General features: G+C 45.3%; 1 protein-coding gene across 1 annotated transcript in view; it reads left to right on the forward strand.

Moving 5' to 3' along the window:
- Nucleotides 1–1,268, forward strand: part of LOC307248171 (chloride intracellular channel protein 4) — a 12,350-nt gene extending 11,082 nt beyond the window's left edge. The window contains exon 6 of the mRNA XM_080024438.1: nt 1–1,268. This exon is cut by the window's left edge and continues 1,823 nt beyond it. The gene's annotated coding sequence lies outside the window, so the exon portion shown is untranslated.
- Nucleotides 1,269–7,500: the final 6,232 nt, after the last annotated feature.

Here is a 7,500-nt window from a genome sequence, read left to right on the forward strand (position 1 = left end):
CACAAGTCACTGCTCGATTTCAGGAGTCCACGCTCGCCCACTTGCCGCTTCCTTTGGCTGTTGAAAATTGCCGTCGCCATTTGAGGCTTTGACGCGCACACGCCAAAGGATTTTGGAAAGGCTCCTGATAAACTCAAACATGTCTGATTGAATCGTGAACTGGGACGATTGGGATCGTATTGAGACAGATTTGAGTCTTTCACCTGCACACACATATCGATGACAGCTACGATTCTGTGGCCTACCTGCCCTGGCCTACCATGACTCCGCCCGAACTCAAATTGCTGCCAAATTGACCTTGAAAATCCCATTATGTGGCCCCAGCTTAAGCCCATCGCATCCGAAGTGTAATCTACGTATATTCCACGTAGTCTAGGTCATTCCATTTGGATAAATCAGTAGTTTATCCAAATCGGCAGGTCATGGTTACGAGTTGCAAAAATGTCTGAATAACATTAGAGAGCATTTCATATAAAAACAGTTAATCCTGTATGTGTACCCACTCTACTCCATTACTGTTGAGAATAAGCCTGTATACCTCATGGTGACGGGGTTAAAGGCGGTAATCGTGCAGCATTGGATCTGGCTTTAGCGTACAATATTAAGGCCATTTAACCAACGTTATGGGATTTGTGCGCCACTTGGCAATGTTCCCTTTCGGCGAAATCCATAAGGAGCCACAGCTTCTATTAATCCAGTCTTTTTGAGCCGATCCTGTTAACCAGTCCCTCAATTCATTAATGCTAAATGTTGATATCAGTTGTTTCGATCAGGCTAGAGGTGCCGTGGAAATTCTTTGGATGGTTTCCGAAGATAGCAGGCCATAAGTTGAGCAGACGTCAAAGCGCATTTTGTGACTTCAGAGATTGTTTATTTGTGCTTGCATGCCTAACGTTTGACAACCTCCAAGTTCAGGTTCAGTTTTGTCCCAAATGCATCCGTCTCCCGACCACCCCAAAAACACCAACCAACGGGATCGCTGCTGAGTTCAGGTGTTTTGGGTTTTTGACACCACCTTTGATATTGAGGCAGGAGGAAGCGTTTGCCGGTCGTTTCATTTTGCGTTTTGAAGTGAAAGTTGTTGTTGTGTTACTGGACAACCTTGTGGAATGCGACAAAAGCTTTTCAGCCATTTGGAATGTGGCATCAGCGAGGCGTCGAAACGCACCGAGCCGACTATGGCACAAGCCGGCTTTTTCCTCTGGCCTTATAATCCTCACAGAGGAGCTCTTTATTAAATTCATTATTAAACTAATTTCACAACTGCCGCCGGGGGAGCTTCCTTTTGTGGCCTCGTTCGTTTTTATTTTGTGTAAAATATATTAAATGAGTCATATCACATAACAAGCACACACACACACACACACACACACATGCAGCAGCACCTCACTTAGACCGAGGCGTTGACAGTGACCCCTGTGGAACCCCCATCTAAACTTAACGACCCCAGACTTTATGGGTCCGAAGAGCAAACACCACGCTAAGCGAACCATGGAAACATCACGGGGAGGAATTCCACTCCTGTTCGCGCCAGGGAGAGATTAATAATGGCTATTAAAAGCAACGTTTTCAAACAACGTGATTGTAAAGCTGAAATGAGAAGCTGCTCTAAAAAACATGGATTTACATTCATCCACGCAGTAGCCCTTTACTTAAATCGTAGTGGTCATGTGGTGTAATGACACATATTACACGTGCTGAGCATATTATAAACATATACGCATTACAAGTCATGAATTTATCCACATATTTAGTTTGAGTTGCCACAAAAAACATTTACTCATCAACTCATAATTGACGCACACAAGGTTTATTACGTATTAAGGAATTTTCTGGATGGAATTATGAAGCTTATAATATTGTCACAATTTATTATAACTTTTTACACAAACACAATGCCTTATAATGCCTTATAGTATGCCTAGAATTCAAGTAACGTGTTATTGAATCAGAAAAAAAAAATCTGAAAATGGCTGAATGGAAAAACAGTTTTGCTAGATGGAGTCTGTATCAGTTGTAAAAGTTTTGCATATTTTCACCATGGGTTGATGCTGTCGATATTCGGGAGTGTTTTTGCTGAAATACGATTATTAGCTTATTGTTGTCGAGCTGTATAATAATAATAATAATAATAATAATAATAATAATAATAATAATAATAACAATAATATTAATTATTATAATTATAATTATAATTATAATTATAATAATAATATTAGGAAATTGCCGCTGTAGAAAAATAAAATAAAATCTTTATTGTCACAGTGGTTTTGTTTTGTATATCTTTATTTGTCAAAGTCAGCACACAGACAGAATGATGTACCTCTGTCTATCGGGGGGGGGGGGGGGGCATTGTTATTAACATGTCGAGGGTGTTTATTCATGCACACGACAAGTGTGCACATCGTTTTCTTGTTATTAATGAGCGAATGAAAAGGTCTGAGCCGGAGTCTGGCGCTGGGGGGAGCTTTGGATGGGAGAGGGTTTTGGTTTTGGTGGGGTGCGGTGGGTTCAGGAGCTCCTGATCGCCACGGCGATGGTCTCCCGGCACCCAGAGTTCAAAGCAGGCACAGACTGACAGACGCATGAAGGAATGATGGATGTATGGAGAGACAAATACAAATGGGTGGATGGATGGAAGGGAAAATGCCAAGAGAGGTGAAGAAGGAGCTATGGGGGGCGGGGGGGGCGGGGGGGTCTTCCAGGTTGGAGGGACGGTTCAGTTCTGGGAGCAATACTTCCAGAAGCACACTGTGAGGAGGAGAGAGAAAGTTATTGTTTCAGGCTGTGGAGACCAAAAAAGCGTTTTTTCTTTGAAGTTAACGTCTTGTGTCTCTGAATTTGTCTTTCACTTCAATACATTTTTCTTGGAGTTTCATGGCATTTGTCTGTGCAGCATTGCCCAGAAAATGTCTGTAAACTATAAAAAGCAGATTCAAATATTCAAACGATTTAGTCCTGGCGTTGGATTTGTGTGAACGTGTCCATATAATATAATAGTTTGTCTCCCGCACATCCCCTTGAAGGACTTCAATCCGCGTTCTTCTCAGGTCAGTGGCTGAAAGACCCTGATTTGAACTCTCACCTCTTTTATTGGTCTTTTTGGGCTGAGGCGGGATCCCTTTCCTAAAGTTCCGACCGGTCAAGCTCGGATTAACGACGTCGGTGCTGACCCTCGACGCAGTGCCACCACTCTCTATGGGGGCCACTGTGGTGAGCTTTGCACTTCCCTCTGCAGCAGGTGGCTACGACCACAGAAGAAAACCAAGGGCGTGACGATGGGAGGAGCATTGAGGAGACTTTGTGACACAGGTGCTGCGTCCAAACCGTGGTTCGGTACGCCAAAATAGTATGTCCGAAAGCATTGTATGCGAGGATACAGGATGCTACATCTGGTGAAGTACTGCAGTATGGTTAGAGTGAAGAGTTTTCTTCAATCTGAACTGGGTGTTACTGGGTTAGGTTAGGCTAAGTATTAAACACATTTTCCATAATGACTTACCACTTTATTTTTCCTCCCGGAATTTCTGCTATTTGCTGAAATGAAACAGAATAAGCGTTGTTTTATTTAGATTGTACACGGCCAGGTTAAGTTTATTTATATTTGTCAATACTCAAATACACAATGTAATCCTACAGATAACACCATGAAAACATTCCTCTCTCAAAAGACTTTTTTTTTTTTTTTTTTTAACCCAAACATACATGTTTAATACTGGAAGTTACGGGACAGAAAGGTGCCCAAAATGCGTTTCAATACTTGCGTCGCACTGAAATTGCGCTGCTATGCTTTTTCACGAGGGGCAAAGCAATGAGCGGATGCTAACTGAATATGACCTACACAAACTTTCTCACCTCTGGGAATGAGGGTGAGGCCTGTGCTCAGGGTGCCGTTAATGGTCCTGTACAGCTCCTCCAGTGCCGAGATCATCTTCAGCATCTGGGCTCCTTTATCCTCCACTCTGCTGGGCTTGGCGGTCTGAGGCCAGCGCTTCACACGCCAACTCAGGCTGCGCGGGGAAGATTCCGGCTTTTGCGGTATGTTGTAGACGCTCGGCAGGTCGCGCTTCTCCTGCGCGTGAAGGAGACCGAAGGAAGGTGAGGGTTCCGCCATAGAACCTAGAAGGAAGGTATCAAACAGATGTTTAGATATCAGAGAACGGATAGATGGATTTTGGGGAAACTCAAGGAATGCTGGCAGGTTGACACTCTGAAATGCGATACTGGAGACTCACTGGCTTTTTTGGAGTTGGTGGTGGATCTTCCAGGCTGAGAAGGTAAAATTCCACTAGCCGCCTCCCCGAGTCACCCCCAGCTGAATGCGCAGGTACAATATTCCCTGTCCACTTTCCCTCCAAGCCCCCCCACCTACGTACGTCACACTAGTGTCCAGTCCTTGAAGAAGGTTACGTTTAAATGGAACTGACAATTTTGATGTTGATAATGGGACTTAAACGTCCTAAAAGACTCTTGTTCTAAATTGTCTTGAATGACTAGGAACTTTGTGTTAATACAGAGTGTGTATATATATATATATATATATATAAATCATATTAATAGAAATTAAAGACGTCTCATTAAATATATATCCAATCAACTTGGGATATGGTACTGCCTCAGAGTATTTTTCAACCGTTCACCAGTCAACCCAACAGAATCATTTTAATTGATCCAGTATTGTGAGAATAGCTTCAACCATGTCCTCCGACAACCGCGATTGCCCGGTTGCGCGGTTGTCGGCTGGATATATCCAGAGTTTGCCTTCAAGGCTCATCCCCTCGAGCCAACTTGAAGTTTGGAGCGGTTGTCTTGAGAACATTCCGCCCCCACAAAACCGGGGATCGTCCATTTCGCTTTGATTCCAAGCAGTTACAGAGCAACCAGCGAGAGCTGAGGAGAAAGGTGATTCGATGAAAGACGACCTATCATGGACGGATAGAGGGGGGGAAAAAAAAATATATATATATATATATATGAAGATGCTATCACCAATGGTGGTTATAATCAAGATGAAGATGAAGATGATGATGACGATGACTCGGGACGAGAAACTGCAGCCGACGGGGAGTGTCTGATATCTGCTGGGAATAAAGGAAAATGATTTTCAAAAGTGCATACTTGGTCGAGGCTGATCTCATTTGGTGTGGAATTCTGGGAAAAACCCCACGGCGCGAGCACTCACCTCCTAGACCTGCTTTGGAATAGTCGGTGCTAATGCTGCTGTTATAAAATGAAAACCTCAACCTGATATGATATAAACCTTTTCTAACATCGCCCTGGTTAGTTCCCCCTGCACACTCCTTTGCAGAGTGATGCCATAACACTGCTGGTCGCTAGTCGTGTTGCCAAGCGATCGTTAGGGAAAGACTGTGACGTCAGAGGTAAGTGTGTGTGTGTGTGTGTGTGTGTGTGGATGTTCACTTGTGTGTGTGTGTGTGTGTGTGTGTGTGTGTGTGTGTGGGTGTGCGTGTGACGGAGAGAGAGAGACACAGAAGATGAGAGTGATGACGTCTGGGGTTCTTTTTTGAGCGTCAAAACAATGAAGCTTACTCATGTCTCTGTTTGAACAGAGTGGAGTCTCTCCTCACACACACACATGCACACACACACACACACACGCGCGCACACACACACACACACGCACACACACAGTTGGAGAAACTAGAAATAGATTTGAAAAGGTGATTGTGGAATCATTGTTGCTATTATACTCTGGTCAAATGTTCATATTGCACTTAAAGGATGATTCAAATTGATCCACAATGGAGAGAACAGCTTCAGCCGACTGCACCTGACTACGCCGTACCGCCGTACACCATATTGGCGACCTTTATGGGATGGTCTTTGACTCCCAATGGTCGAAATATAAGGTTGGATAAATGCCATCAACCTTTCCCTACATAGCAGCGGCGATACTTCGAATACATACATTTTTTTTACAACTAACTGAACCACACACGTGCACTCCCAAACTCAGCTAAACTGAGCTTACTAAGCCGACACCCAAAGCAAGCATCAAGGTGTCGCAATCAATGAGGCTTCCCCTGCTGAGCGCCACATGACACGAGAGGTGAGGCCAAAAAGTTCCGAATGGTGTCGTCCTGTCCCTTTAGAACGGACATTTCATTCGGAACAATGCGTTTTACATCCACAATCTACACAAAACATGTGTTTGGTATTTGCTCAGATAAGAAGTGGCACGTTTTATCAGAGTTCATGGAAACTCCTTGTGTCACCCGTTGAAGATCTAAAATCTTCGCTGGTCTTTGCAACGGTACAACTAAATAACATTACAATATAATATTAAATATTACATAATAACATATATGAAACAAAAAAACCTAAATCCAAACGCAAGAATCGGACTCGAAGATAATCCAAACGTCATACAACGGCTGTTTAAGAACCGACCGCGAGGACGACCGGCGACCTCACGTCCTTACCTCTGTGGGCGGGCGCCGCGTCCGCCGTCCCGCCGAGCACGGCCAGGATCGCCGCCGCGGCCATCGCGAGGGACACCAGCGTCCACCTGTTGGTCCCCATGGCTCGTCCCGGTCTCGATTCTCCAACTCAATTTGACGACAACGACAGCGACAACGATCTGCGCGCACGTCTGGGTGGGTGTGCTTCGGTCAGATTCGTACCATCGCCGGGTGCCCGGTTGGTACCGAGCGACACCTTGGCGAAGGTCTTGCGGAAGCTTTTTTTTGGGAGGGGGGGGGGACAAATATCTGGGAAAAATACTATTTGGGGGTTTTTCTCGCGCTAGCGTCTCCTCTCTGCCCTGATCTTCCAATTCCCGTTGGCGCTGGCGCTCTAACTATGGGACGGTCTTCTCCCGGGTCTCCCCTGACGGTGTCGAGTGGAGTTGGTTTGTGATGTTCTGTCTGAAATCGTTTAACGTCTTATGATGTTTTTGCTTTTTTTTTACCTCTTCTTCTATTGGACGTTGGAGTTTGGAGTTCCCTTTCAAGTTCTACTTCTCTTGGTTTTCAGAGCTCAACCAGTCGTCTCTCCCGCATCTACGTTGACTTACGGATCGTTCCGGCGTCTCTGCCTAACCTGGCGTGATATCTCCCCGAATCTTTTTGTTTTTTTTGTTTTTTTTGTTTTTTTTTGGGGGGGGGGGTGTCTTTCCGGGGCTCCTCGTTTCGCAGGGATGCGCCTCTGTGAAGAAGGCTTGTCAAGGGCGAGGTGGCCACACGTGTGCGCCGCTCGCTTTTTCCGGCCGACCCGACCGCGCGCCGTCTTTATAAACCTAACGTTTGCCCCTCGGAGATTTACACTCGCCGCCGACCAATGGGAGCGCTCAATTCCGGCCGGGGCCCACCTCGCCCTCCTTGGTCGGAGAGGTGACATTTGGGTGGTTTGGCGTCGTGTTTTGTGTCCTCGTGTGTGTGACTGCATATTTAGAGTTCAAACTATCTTGTGAATGTGGTATGTGTGTGTGTGTGTGTGTGTGTGTGTGTGTGTGTGTGTGTGTGTGTGTGTGTGTGTGTG

Source organism: Zeus faber (genome assembly GCF_960531495.2).
Source record: "Zeus faber genome assembly, chromosome: 2".
Taxonomy (NCBI): domain Eukaryota; kingdom Metazoa; phylum Chordata; class Actinopteri; order Zeiformes; family Zeidae; genus Zeus; species Zeus faber.